This window comes from Xiphophorus couchianus, chromosome 17, assembly GCF_001444195.1.
Source record: "Xiphophorus couchianus chromosome 17, X_couchianus-1.0, whole genome shotgun sequence".
In the NCBI taxonomy this organism is placed as follows: Eukaryota; Metazoa; Chordata; class Actinopteri; order Cyprinodontiformes; family Poeciliidae; genus Xiphophorus; species Xiphophorus couchianus.
This window is the reverse complement of record NC_040244.1, coordinates 1096501-1109955: the sequence shown is the minus strand read 5'-3', so window position 1 is coordinate 1109955 and position 13455 is coordinate 1096501. Positions and strand designations below refer to the sequence as shown.

The following is a 13455-nucleotide window of genomic DNA, read 5'->3' as shown; positions in this document are numbered from 1 at the left end:
CTAGTTAAAAAACTACAACACTGAGACTCTTTAAACTTGGACTGGATTATTCTGCTCTAATAGCTGAATATTTTAATCCATGTTTGGGATTTGTGAAACCTTTATCTGATTTGTGAAATTCACTAAAGTTCAGATTAATATTCACACTCGTTCCATGGAGTCTTTTTTCAAATTCAAATTCAATTCTAATTCAGAACTACTTTATTAATCCCAAAGGGAAATTAAATGTTGATGTAACTCCTTAATTCTTCAGAGTTATTGTAGATGGTGATGGCTGCTGGAAGGAAAGATCTCCTGTAGCAGTCTGTGTTGCACTGAATCTGAAGAAGCCTCTGACTCAAGACACTCTGCCTTCCCTAGAGTCTCATCAGTGAGTTTGTTGAAGCAGGTGTATGATGACATCATCAACTCCAATTCCACTAGAATGAAGCCAAAACTGAAATGTGAAAGACATGCAGTTTTACTCAGTAACGTAGGATTTACATCCTGATGAGGCTTGTAAGATTAATATTATATTAATCTGTATAACATCTTTCGTTTGGTGGTGGAATTACTAAAATATTGAACTTTATAGTCATATTTTATGGAATGAGTCTGTATTTTGCTCAATGTTTGCCTACAGTTGAAAACAGTTTTGCCCCTCAAAATATGATTGACGATTGATTTGAATTTTGCCACGTTCTAAGAACGAATGATGCAGTCAGTCCAGGATGTGGAAACCCAGGAGAACAATAAAACCAGTTCTATTCGTTTTCTTTTCCAGTCTGTGTCAGCTTAATGTCGCATGGAGACCCGTTGCCATGACAACAGCTCCAGAAAAACCCACTAGAAACTCCCACACAGACTACGCAGAAATACCAACATTCAGAGCATTAATCTCTTACAGTTTTATGTTTGTTGAATTTTCAGGCTTGATGTTTATTTTGCGATCATTAAGAAGTGATTGTCTGAATACTCGCGGTGGTTCATTAGTTAATTTAAACAGCTGCTCCACTGATAATCTGTCAACGTTTAGGTCGACTTATTTTTGTGCTAACTGAACCGAAACACCGAACCGCGCAGCAAGACTAGCTACATGTTACGTTCATCAAAGTCAAGCTACAGCAGAGCTAACCTACTCCCCACTTTTTTATATCGATTCTTTTTTTATTAAAACTTATTACTGACCTGTGAAATCTGATTCCTTTGGACCTTGTTATCTTGCTCTAGTAGCGTTTTAAATTAATAGCAAAACATTGAGTCTCTCTTTCAGATTCTTTCTTTGATTGTGTCGTCTTCCCAACCACCGATATTCTTTACTCCATGCAAAGCATCAGGCCATGTGGCGCCCAGTAAGTCACATGATGTCCAATCAACTAGATCACTGACAGGACTTGATTTTTATGTTTTAGAAAAGAATGTTAAATAGCAGTCGTCCACTGGCTGCTAATGCTTTGAACAGAGTTACTGTCTGCATATAGATGCAGGAACATAAAGGAAAATGGTGTAGGGAATAAAGGAGGGGACTGACCCTTCAGGCCAAGGTTGGTGAGGAAATGTCCACCAGACCTTCAGGAAGATACACCCAATATGTTCATTAATTCAAACCAAAACAGAGTTCACTTCAACCAAACCGAGACTGAGGTTTACAGTCGGGTCAGAGGTCAGAGAAGCTCACAGAATAAACGTTAAAATACTTCTGTGAGTTTATGAATCCTCAGGACCAGTGAAGGTTCATTCGTATTTGTGACGGGCATGTTGAGGACTAAGGCCTCCTTATCTGGGTTGGGTCATCACAGGACCCCAACTCTGCTGTAAGTTTAAACATTTCTCTAATTTCTTGTAAATAGTGTTGATCTTTTTATGTGTAAACATTCAGGCAAATCTTCTAATCATGAGATCTTTTGTCCCTGTTGCCTTTAGACTGGACGACACCTTGGCCTAGTTAAAGTTCATGAACTGGACTGCAGAATACTGCAGCGTTTTTACTCCAGTATCTCCTGTTTACTTGGACTGTTGCTCATATTTATTGTATGTTTTGTACTTTTGCTGGATTCCTGAATTTCCCTGATGTATATAAATAAATTCTCAGTTTTATTTATTCTTATATTTTTAGCTTCTAGTGAATCTGTTTCCATTTATGTCTCAAATTGCTGCTGGATACCTGAATTTCCCCACTGAGGGACAGTAAAGGATGTTTCTACTTGGTTCTATTCTGTATTTGATCAAAATGCTAAATTTGATCAAAATGCTAAATTTGTACCAACATCAGTGTGATTTTGTGAAATCCTTTCCTTAAAAACCTGATGAGAACAAATCTGTGTGTTCAACAAACCAATGACATGTTCTGGTTTAGTTCTATCCGTTCTTGTGTTGACGGACAGTGAGGTGGTTTGTTCAGACCCAATTCATTAGAGGTTGCTTTAATGTCTCCCTCTAATGGTTTCTCTCAGCGATTCCCCACTTCCTGATGTTCGACGGGCACAGGGAAGCAAAACAAGTCACAGCCGAGGAACCTTTGATGCGCCACAACAAAGAGCAGAGCTCACCGAGTCTCTGTCTGTCTGAGCCGCCGGCTTCTGTCAATTAAAAGAAGAACCGGGAGGAAAATCAATTAGAGCAAAAACACTTTGAGCCCGGAGACAAAGCCAAACGGGGAAATGTACCGACTCATCTCATAAGCCACAGCCTATAGAAAATCAATCCTGGATGAATACTCCAGATACATTTCAATAAAACACAACAGACTCCATTTTTATTCACTCAGGGTAATCAGCTATGATTACAGTGATGGAGGAACATCGTCTGCTTTGGCTGCCATCCCAACTGCTCCAATGTTTCCTCCTCTCTCATTCAGAAAGTTTTAAATCGACTTTAAAATGCATTTCTTGTTTTAGTGGTGGAGCTCCATTAATCTCTGTAATCTGTAATCAATCACGATTATTCAATAACTATACATCGACAAAAATAAGCAACATTTTCAATTCAAATATCATTTTTGCTTCTAAATTATTTAATAACTGGACGTGTGAGTTTAACATCTAATTAATTGTTTTTAATCTGTTCAACCATCAGATTGAAGTAAATCGTTTCAGGAATCCTGATCATTCATGGACTGTGGATGCTAACCTTAGCATTAGCAACCTGTTAGCATTGAATTGCTATTTTAGGCTTGAATAACTTTGTTTAGCCCAACTTGAATACAACAGTCATCTTTTCCAGCGTCCAATCAGATCTGTTTATGAAGCAGAAATAAATTCCCAGTGGGACCAGAGAAGCGGATTTGTCGCTAATCGCTGTTAGCAGATGTAGCTTGTGCGACTGGTTTACGGGCGTACCAGAAACACGACACAAAGGTAATAAGAAGAACATGAAGTAAATACTAAATCTATTCCAATATTTTGGAATGATGACATTTGAAGAGTAGAATGATTGTTTTTCTGTTCTAATAATGTAAAGCATAAAAACCTGCCCTTGTTGCTGAAATGTGCTGAACTAATAAACTTTGTTCCCCTGAGGGCTGGGAGCGGTCAATACGACTACCTGCAAATTATTAGGGCTCAAGGGATGGAGGCACTCTGGAAGCAGATTTAGATTTCCTCCTTTACAATAAACATGAAAGGTATTAAAGGATATAATACGTATTTTTTCTTTTATATATCAAAATAAAGCAATAACCTAAAAAATCCAGACTCGGTTACAGAACAAAGACAGCAACAAGATTCAACATTAAAGCATCCAGGTAACAAGTTATTTATCCTCCACCTGATTGATGCACAGCAAATTTTTGGCTGAAGTTCTGAGGATTTATTCACAGAGCCGTTTCTGCAGCAAACTGCAGAATGTTTCATTAGATGCGTTTCCCTTTAAGGTCAGTTTTTAGCAGCCAGAATATTCCTTTCTAGTGGGATTTATCCACCCATAAACATAAAAAGTAATGATTCCTTCCAGCTGTATTTTTATGTGAAGGGTTGTTAATCTGATTTTCTTACCGAGAGGAAAAGAAAGTTTTTTTTTTCCATGTTTCTCTCATTGATTAATAAACACAATAAGCCCAGAGAGGCTTTTGAGTGTTTCATTTTCAGCCAGCCAGAACCAGAGTTCAGCCTATCCTGCAGCTTTTTAAACTTTTTACACAAAAACCTAAAGCCAACATAAGCTGACGGTTTTGTGGTTCATTAGTTTTAGAGAGTAAATATATTTTTTCAGCTGTTTCACCTCTAGTAGAGCGTCTCTGAAACAAGCAAACATGAACTGTTAGATGGTGTTAGATGTTTGTTTGTGGTGTTAGACCAGGGGTGGGCAACTCCAGGCCTCGAGGGCCGGTCTCCTGCAACTTTTAGATGCATCTCTACTTCAGCACACCTGAGTCAAATAATGAGGTCATTAGCAGGACTCTGGAGAACTTGACTGCACTTAGGAGGTGATTCAGTTATTGGATTCAAGTGTGTTGGACCAGGGAGACATCTAAGATTTGCAGGACACCGGCCCTCGAGGACCAGGATTGCCCACCCCTGTGTTAGACGCAGATATGAACTGAAATCAGCCACAGTAACAATGAAATACAACTACGGCTGTAAGGATATTCACATTGATCAAAGCTTCAATGCTTTTCTTTTTACTAGACTCTACAGCTGAGTTTACAGCTTCATTGGAGAAAGAGAAACTATGTGTTGGTACTAATTTCATCCCTCAGACCATCGTAAAAGTAAATGTAGCTGAAATAACGGTACAGTTGCTGTATTTAACCGATGTGGGTGAAAGGAAAATCAGAATCCAGAGTGAAGAGAAGGACTAGTGCTTTACAGGAAGAGGATGGAACAATAAACCTGGTTTAACTCCAAATCATTTGAATCCTTTGAAACTGGACCCAGTTGGGTTTGGAATGGACCAAGCAGACCAACTGTGAGAACGTAGCAGAAAAATCATCATGTTGTTTCTGGAATAAGAGGGAAGAGTTGAGCTGGAGGCCAGGAGGCGATGAGCCATCACTGCTGGACCTGCCAGCAGGACGACGACGTGGTTAAGGGTCCAAACGTCTGATGAACGTTGACCAGCACCTGAAGACATCGCCTCCTGGCCAAAAGCCGCAGACATGTAGAGGTGACTGAAATGTGCGGCATCAACTAGTTGTATGCAGTAGGTCCACCTTAAACAGAGCAGTTTGTTTCCTCCGTTGGTCTGGGTCTGATTGTTTGGTCCCAGACCATAAACTCTGGTGCGAATACAGATCAACAACAGGAAATGTACGTCTTTTCATGTGCCACCATAGCTGGGCATTAATTTTAAACAAAAGCCCTTCAGTGTTGCTAACGCTGCAACTGCATGTACTGGTTGGACTGGAATGGTGCTGGAGCCTCCGTTTTCTGCTTAGTGATGCTGCTGGCAGCAAGTTGCAGGACAACATTCCCTGATGCCGTACCAAAATTAGGAATATCACATCAAAACCTGCAATGCAAGAGCTGCTCTTGACATTAAAGATGGTATTTCAGTTTCAATAACAGAAAATCAACAAGCAGGACTTCCAAAGTTTGTTTTTCGGGTCTGCTCTGTCCTGTGTCCAATATTTCTGTCTAAAGGTAATAATAATCATCACCCACGTGGCTTTGCTTACAAATTATAGTCTGCTTGCAAACCATATCCGATTTTGGTCTGGTCCAAACAAGTGGACCAAAGGACATTCCTGGAGTGAACACAGCCTAAAGATGGACACTTCTGACTGAGGAACTTTGACTTTATAACCAAACTGAAGCTCCAGAGTCAGTCAGTACCTGCAGCTTCATTAAATGTTTTGGAAACATAAAATGTTTTCCTCCTACTCTGAGCCAGAACTTGGATGAAAATGTAAAAGGACTGGAGGATCTACACCTAAAATTAAAACCTAATTTCCTCAGAGATATCAACAGATTTTTGTCAGTCTTCTGGAAACATTGCAAACTTCCAGGATCAGAACAGAAGGTCTGGAAGTTTAAGGTCAGAGGTGAAAACACACAGCAGCAGCAGAAACACAGACAGTAGAGGAGCGCGGAGCTTCAACGTGAGACAAATATGAAATAAAAGCAGAGGGGAGAGAGGGAGGAACAATCAAATGATTTATGGCTCCCTGTATTGTAATGAACTCTATGCAAACACTGACTGCAGCAATAAATTATCCACTTTGAGCCCAAACTCTGCAGAGGAGCAAATACAACTCGACAGCTGCTGTTCTCAGGAGGACGGAGTGGATTTCTGAGTGGGTTCAGCCAAAAGCAGATGTGACACAGCGTGATGAAGTGTTTCAACAACTGAACTGCTCTTTTTACAATAAACCGATTTATGTGGCTGAGTGGAACAAACAAAAGCCAGGATTCAAGCAACTGTGGGGAAAACCCACTGGTGGGGAACGCTTCCAGCTGAAGGTGAGTCCTGCTATTGTTTTCCAACCTGAACTGGTTCCGGTTCTGATTCTGCAGCCAGTGCTGGAGGTTAATACCAGCTTAAAAGCAAAACACAAAGTGATACTGAAACACCACCAGCCAGGCGTAGTGCATTTTAATCCAACTCCAGTTCATTTGTCTAGAAAATCGGTTCGGTTGGTGAAGTGTGAACGCTAATTGAACCAACAAACTGAACTCTGGTCCACTTATAAACCTCGGTTTTGGTTCAGTTGAAGTGAACTCTAGTGCAGTTTGAATACATATGTGAACTCCAAGCGGACTGGAGACCGCTCCAAAAGCAGGAAGTGGACTACATTGCAGGGCATTCTGGGTAAATACAACCAAAGCAAACACGCCAACTAGTGTTAGTGGTAGAAATGGCTCATGGACTTTGGCCAAGTTCCTACAGTCACTAAAATCTTTTTGTCTACATTTCGTGACGAAGGAAGATGTGCTCAGTGTCTTCTTGAGAGGTTTGTGTTTCACTTCCTTCATGGTTCGAGGTGCAGCGCCCCCACAGGCGAGGAGGAAAATAGCTTTTTCAAAAGGTTTGGCTGGTTTGTGAAAGAGAAGCACAGCAGCTGAAAACGTAACAAATGTTGCAATTTTGGCTTCAATTTTAACCGAGTCCATTGGATGGAGTGAGTAAAAACAAATGCGCTGTGTTGGGAGAGCGAGTTAAACGGTGAGTTGGGGCAACGCGTGGCCGCCTCGTACTCAATGCAGCCGTCTCGATTCCCAGCTCTGGGAGTTTTGCTGCATGTCTTCCTCCCTTCTTTCTTTATCCATTTTCTGTCTGAGCCGCTGCACTAACAGATACTAGTGCCTGAAAAACCTTCAAATAAAATTTTAAAAGGCGAGTTGCTGTATTCAGAGAGCATTTCTATTATCAATTCTGGAGTTGATAAAGTCACGACGATCTTCTCCAGGTCACAACGGTTTGCAAAAGGCTAGAAGCTTTCGACAGTAAAAACTAGACCAAACTATAGAGGCGATTCTTTGTCAGATTTTAAGTTCTTGCAAAACATGAGCTCAGGGTTTTTTAGACAGTAGGAACAACTGACAGCTTTGTCGTCCAATAAAATCCATAATTTTTTTCCATTAAAAAAGCCACGATTTGATTGAAGAGATGGATTCAAAGAGAGAAAGTTTGGGATCACTACATCATAAATGTAATGGTAAATAAATCTGCAAATCAACTGCATAATAATGGAATATGACATTGAGTCGGGTTATGATTGATCCAAGTGGCAACACGTATAAGGAGAAAAGCAGAGGACCTAAAATGGAGCCTTGTGGAACCCCACATGAAAGAGGTGCAGTAGAAAAGGAGAAGCCATTAAGCAGAAAGAAAAAGTTTCAGTCCCAAATATCTGAACTGTTTAATGGAAACTGATTCACATCTCCATGACCTTAAGTGAGGGTTGGGACAAAAATAGACAAAATAATTCAAAAACCTGTTTTATCTCAGCTTCTTCCAGACCAAAATTAATACTTCAATGGTTGAAGAGAAGTTTCTCCATCTCAAACTCCACCTTTATAGAAAACCTGACTAACTTTCCAACCAATCAGGATCCTGTTTCGTTCCTGACGGCGCAGTCAGTGAACAAAAAGTGAGTAAGACCAGCATTCATTAGGGACATTAATCAGTACAGTAACAGATATGTGTGTGTGTGTGTGTGTGTCGGCTGTGCTGTCAGCGCTCATGATCCCACACGGTGCTAATTCCTCCTGCATATGGCTGAATTAATGTGAAAGACAACGAGATCAACACATGAAGAGCAGAAATCTGTTCTCCTGAACTCCGTCTCCCTGTTGGTGGCTGTTTTAATTAGAAGAAAGCTGTCAGGAAGAACCAGAGTCTGATGAAAAAACAGTGATGCATTACTGCTGTGGTCCAGCAGGTAACGGAAGGAAGTTGGACCGCTGACCTCTTCATTAGACGTTTGTAATAAACTCCTCAGAACCAAAGAAATACTGATTTTATTACTGATTACCCAACATTAGGCAACATTATACCGTTATCAGTTTGGTAGGTTGGATGTTTAGTTGGTGTCTGTGGGTTAGCTGGTTGGGGAGATGGACGGATTGAATGGGTTTGACAGCAGGTAGGAAGGTTGGTTGGTGTTTTTGATTATGCCTCTGTTGGTTAGTGGGCTGGAGAAATGTTGGTTGGATGGATGTGTGGGTCAGGCAGTGGATTGGATGGTGTGCTTGATATATGATGGACTTATAGACGGATGGATGTTAGTGTAGCAGATGGATTTGGGTAGGTGGCTAGCTGGATGGATTTCGGGTTAGAAAGTGGTTTAGATGTTTAGTCGGTGTCTGTGTGTTGGTTGGGTGGATGGTTGGATTTTTGGTTGACTGGTTGTTTGGATGCAGAATGGGTGAATGAATGAAAGAATGAATGAATGGTGGGTTGTTAGCATATTAATTAATTGGTTGGTTGGATGGTTGATGGGTGGAAGGTTTGGTTGGTTGAGTGGCTGGTGAGATGGATGGATGTTTATAGTGTTGGTTGGTTGCTTGGTGTGTTGGATGGTTCATTGTTTGGATGAGGAAAAAATGGTACACTGGAAGGATGTGGGTTGGTTGAACGGATGGATGGTGGGTTGGTTACCGTAGCAGATGGAACTGCTTGGGTGGTTGATTGGTTGGATGTTTAGTCAGTTTGTTTGTGGGATGGTGGATGAGATGGATGGATGTTTGTTGGGATTTTTGGTTGGTTGGTTGGTTGGATGTGGATATTTGGGTGGATTACATGGTGGGTTAGTTAGTTGGCATTTTAAATAATAGTTGCTGGAAAGTGGGTTTGATGGGTTGATTGAATTAATGAATGGTGAGTTGGTTGGTTGGTTGACTGAATCCTGGGTTCAGATTTTCGTAAAATGTCTTTTCCAGCCTCCATTTTTACATTCCTGATTTGTCTCATTCCTGTATGTCTGTCTTGGTGGATGAGGCGAGCTCAGACTCGGAGAGCTGATGTGTCAAACGTTTAATGAAATGGGACGTCACTGCTTCACGGCCTTCACTTTAATCCAACTACAATTAAACTTGATGGATGACGTATCTGAATCCTTAACTACAGCTGTGTTGCAGTGCTTTACAGCTTTAGAACATGTCAGATAAGTATAAAGGCTGTTTGTGGCAGAATATATATTAGAATAAATTTACATGATGGGATTAAGACGTCATGGCGTGTTCAAATGTCACCGATGAAAAGATTTCTGCTTTTGAGCCTCTGGAAACCTCTTTAAATAAATGTCAGACACTAAGAAAACCCTGAAAACTTTCTCTACGATTGATTTTCAGATTACAGGTAGGAACCAGACATTAAAAAATATTGGATTTTGATTTATTGGAGTTTATAAACAGCTCTGATGCCTTTTTTTCAGGGAACTGAAGATGCAGATTTTGGGTCCTGCTTGCAGCGCCGTCGGTGGAGGCCTCAGTGAGGCAGAGGTAAATATCAGCTGTGTTTGTCTCATTATCTGAACTGACACTCTTAGCGCCTCCATCTGTGTTTGCTCCGGTTGATGAAGTGAAACAGCCACATGCCATCCATCTGTTCACCTGAGAGCTGCAGCAGCAGCAGCAGCCATATGCATGCATGACCCTGTGAACTGCAGCAGAAGAAGTTCAGCAGCGTCACGCCGGGATTCATAATGGATATTGCACCACCACATGTGTCAGAATAGTATTTAACTATTACTAACAACATGCTGTTATATTTCAGCATAAATTAGTCCAGTATTGTTTTTTATATTTGCAGTAGAGCTCAAGTATACAATCTGGACTTGTCAGAAAATATGTGTTTCCATGGTAACATGGCTGCACTCAAGAGTAATATTTTGATGGAAGTGAACTTTCCTCGATTATTTGCTTCTTTATTTTAAAAGATGAACAGTTTCAGGAGCAAACGAAGAGAAAAAGCTGTTTCTTCTTAACCAGCTTGTTCCTGCGCCGTCTCAAGAGTTTGCTCATTCTCTTAGTTTCTTTTTTTTATTTCCAGGTTTGAAGCTTTTAAACACAGTTATTCTCCCTGAGACACACACTCTTACTTCCAGACAGATGTCAAGAAAACTGGTATGAGGTTTGAGATCTATCCAGGTACACGCAGAAACAGGTGCATGAAGGCCTGAAGGAAATAAAGCAATCTTGTGTTTTGATTTATAATGATTGAGTGTTTTGATAATGATTAAGTTGAACATGGATGGATACAATAGGTAAAATGACTGTATGTAAGTAATCACTGAATGATTCTGAAGTGTACGAATCATGATCTGTAATAACATGACAACAATGAAATGATTAAGGTTTGATGATTTACAATAAGTGAAAGAGGTGATTAATGCTTATGATTAATGCTTAATGGAAATCAGCACATAGTTTTTAATATTTGACTGTGTTTAAAAGTTAATCAGAGAACAGCACATAGTTTTTAATGTTAAAAGGAAATTTTAATGTTAAAAGGAAAAGGGGAAAAAGGAGAAGGGGAACTTGTGAGTTCCTGCTGTCGCAAGCAGTTCTGAACAGATGGCCAGACGCACAGGATGGGTGGGGCGGTATGGTTGGCTAAGATCAACACGCTGAGGAAAGGACGGTACTTTCCATCCCAGCCAGCAGACAGGAGGGGCCGACGGAGGTTTCCGTGAAATCAGCAGATGTTCAGGAAACCACGTAAACTAACACTCCCCATACACATACATGGTAGAGAACTGTATATAAGCAGACGGAAAAGGAGAAGTTCTTGTTCTTTGTCTGCGGCACCGAAGTAGAGCTAACACGAAGAAGCAGATCGAGGAAACAACAGCGGACCACACCCTGGAGCCACGGGAAAAGCTGAAGCTTCGTGCCGCCAAAGGGAGACAAGTTCCAATCATCCAACCCGGGTTCCTGATTCGATCGTCGGTCTTACCTCAACCCAAACATTGCAACAGACTTGGAGAAAAGACAAAGGTTCCGGAGGGATAAAGAGTTGGGTTTTCAAAAGCAATTGAGCCCTCTCTACTTTGCTTCTATTCTAAAGAGGATTTTTCCACACAAAGGACAAAGATTCAGACCAAGGTTCTTGGACGTTCCTGTTGCTAAAGATCCACCACCAACTGGGTATGAGTTGAACTTGCTTCCTAAAAAGCTATCTCAGAATCTGCGACATAGGTTAGGGAAAAGAGACAGTAGGGTATGATTATACATGTTGATTTTATTACACTGCTCTTGAATTATATACAATTGATTATTGATTTGTATGTCACATATCCCTGCTTAAGCTTGCTTAATAAATTCATACTCTAAAATTCTAATGAGGTTGGTGGACATTGGAATTAATTGAGTCATTTATTCATTTTTCAGTTCTTTTAATAAGGGTAAAACTAATGTACATGGTTCTAGTAAAGAGGAGGCTTCATGATTTCCTTTGGCGAGAGTAAAATAATGACCCAGGGACTTACATCCGAGTCACTAAATTTAATCTAGCCGGTTCCAAGAGCAAGTTATATTTTAGAAAGCGAGCTACCGTTAACAGAAGTGGTTATTGGAATTATGCAGCTGTGAGGGCTACTCAGCTGACTGTTTCTTAACTGAAAAGGGTCGTAACTTCTGGATTGGAGGTAGTTAGAGCTAGACGAATCGCTTTCGACACCAGTTTAAATAGATTATCTCTTATAGATCTCTTTTAGGGTAATACCCAGGTCTTAGAGATTTTCCGGACCTGTTAGACAGAGAACTGGTCAGTAGTCAGCCCCGGAGGGTTGTGACGAAGTGGGCGGGGCTAGCTATTGCAGGATAACGGACACAGATCAGCTTTAAACAGAAATGATGCAAAGCAGAAAACATCCTCTGGGTGTTGAAAGTTATGATGATGAATAAAATGAATAAAAATACCACTTGAGATTAGTTTCTTATTGCACCAAAATAACTTTATGGATCTTAAACTTTTCTTTTTTTTGACTATTAATGATTTATAATTTTAACCGTGGCAACAAGGTATCGCTTTTACAAAGGGAACAGCTAATTGGCGTCAAAAAAGCTCAAATAACCTCTGAACTTTGACCCCAAATCCCAGAGGAAGCGAGAAAGAAGAAGTTCAAACCATCTCTTCTAATGATTATAATAGCTAGGATCTAATCCCCTACTCCAACATCTCTCTAAATGAACAGAGATTTAAACAGGAGTGATGTCATCCAGTTACCAGTTTGTTTCCATTAATCATATAATTGCCCAATTTGGTATTTTGAAAATTTGCTAATAGAAACATGTCAATCTAAAAAAAAGAAAGTTTTTCAATAAAGATTTGATGCTCTGGATGAGATGGGTTTTTTTTAGCTGTGTTGAAATTGTTTTATTTCGCAAGAAAGTGCAACGGAAACACTTTTTGATGACCAACAATCGGTTGTTACTACTGGAGAAAACCATGAAGAAGAAGACAACAGGAAGTGGTGTTAGCAGAAGGATGATGATGGCGCTGCATGATTTTAATGATTTATCACAGGAACAAACAAAAATAATTGTCCCTTATTTAATGGAAACATTACTATTGCAAAATATATTTTTTTTTTACATTAGCGGAATATTGACAAAGTACTATAAATCAGGATACTATTGAAAAGTTAATTTATTTTAGAAATTCAGTTCAAGTGAATCCCGTTTACAGACATGTTGGTTTCAAGGGTTTATTTCTGGTGATTCTGATGATTTAGACCAGCAGAAAAACTGTATTGATAACTTTATATAAAAGAAATTGAGATATGTTTTTGGATCTGATGTGGATAAAAGATGTTGTTCTTCCACAGTCACTTTCCCAAAAAGGCAGAAATACTTTGTTCCTTCGTTTTCCATGTTTTTTCAGCAGAACCTGGTGATTATCTCCACGCAGCCGTCTCTCCTCCGAGATAAACGTCCGCAGACAGAAGAGAAGAGCAAAGCTCCAGCAGATCATCATCACTCTCCTTCCTTCAAACAAGCGGCGCGGCTGAATATCAACAGCGGGAAGATGGAAGAAAGCAGAAGGAAAGTCCATCCAAACAAACACCGTCGGTGAGTTTGATGTGGAATGTCA

At 40.1% G+C, this 13455-nt stretch overlaps 1 protein-coding gene across 3 annotated transcripts in view; it reads right to left on the bottom strand.

Moving 5' to 3' along the window:
- LOC114160787 (thyrotropin-releasing hormone-degrading ectoenzyme) overlaps window positions 1-13455 on the bottom strand; it is a 165029-nt gene that overhangs the window by 77983 nt on the left and 73591 nt on the right. The window lies entirely within an intron of this gene.